Source organism: Brassica oleracea, chromosome C9 (genome assembly GCF_000695525.1).
Source record: "Brassica oleracea var. oleracea cultivar TO1000 chromosome C9, BOL, whole genome shotgun sequence".
Lineage (NCBI taxonomy): Eukaryota > Viridiplantae > Streptophyta > Magnoliopsida > Brassicales > Brassicaceae > Brassica > Brassica oleracea.
In genome coordinates this window covers 17,026,080-17,027,435 of record NC_027756.1, presented here as the reverse complement: position 1 = coordinate 17,027,435, position 1,356 = coordinate 17,026,080, and positions in this window count along the sequence as shown.

Genomic DNA, 1,356 nt, shown 5'->3' with positions numbered 1-1,356 from the left:
ATATATATATATATATATAAAAAGAAATTTTTAGTATTTTTGCATTAGTTCATTTCCTAGTTTCCTTTTTCGGTTCATTTGCATTTAAAAAAAAATTGTTTTTTTTCCTTGTTTCTATAAATTTAAAAAAAAAACAAAATAAAAATTTATTTCTCTTGTTTTCCTTTATATATTTCGTGCTTTCATTGATAAAAAAAAAAGTTTTGTGAATTTTTCCATTTGTTTTCATAAACAAAATTTCAAAAAAAAAAAAGAAAATACAAAGTTTCCATCCTCTCTTTATTCTTATTTCCTTGTTTTGATAAGGCACGAATTGATTTTTCTTCTCTTTGTTTGTGCAAGGTAAACATTGAGAAAATATATAGGAGAAGCCATGGAATATTACTCAGAAGAAGACTCTTTTGATTCAAGCCAAGACTCCAATATCGATGAAACCGACCAAGCATGGTCCAGTAAGGAGGATGGCTGTGAAAGATCGTGTTCTGCTGATGAATACTCTAGTTCAGAGTATGGAGACGACCCTGGTGAAGAAAGTCCTGAACCTGAACCACCAGACCACTCTCAAGGCAACATAAGATTTTACAAGAAAGGAGGTTGCCGAGAAAACAAATCATGGAGCATTGAGACTGATTCTGAAATCAGTATGGGGGAGGAAGATGAATGTGATCCATATCCTCCCCAGGCTTGCAATCCTCTCAATAAATCACTGAGGCCAGCCAGCTATGGAGTTACTCCATACAAAGTACCAGGCCGATCCAAACCCATCCCCGCTAGAAAAGCTCAATCAACACCAGCTGCCACTAAGAAGCAATCCAGAGCAGAACGTGGGAACACACCTGATTATCTAGTCTTTTCAGGCTCTAGCATGGACCCTGGAGTCTATTTAAGATGGGAGGATGATATGAAGCAGTGGCTGCGAGCAAAGAACATCCCTAAGGAAGATAAGCTATCATATGCCCTTGATATGCTTATTGGATAGGCTTACACTTGGTGGAAACAAGAAGATGCCCAGACCTACTACTCTAATCCAGTACTCAATTGGAGAGATCTTAAAGCACACATGTATAAAGAGTTTGTAAGGAAGCTCAGGGCCAGCAACAAAATTCTTACAAGGCCTATGTACCAAGAAAATCGGTGGAGTTCAATGTCAACACCAAAGCCAAGACCAGCTGCTGAGAAGAGGCACGCCCACTGTCCTGATCCAAGGAAGTCATTGTCCACTTCAAAGAAGCCAGAGGAGGTTGAGAAACTTTCTCCAGCCAAGAAGTATCAAGGCTGGACAAGCACCACATCAAAGCACCATTACCAAGCAACATTACCAAGCAACATTAAGGAGAGAGGTGTCTAGCTTAAAAC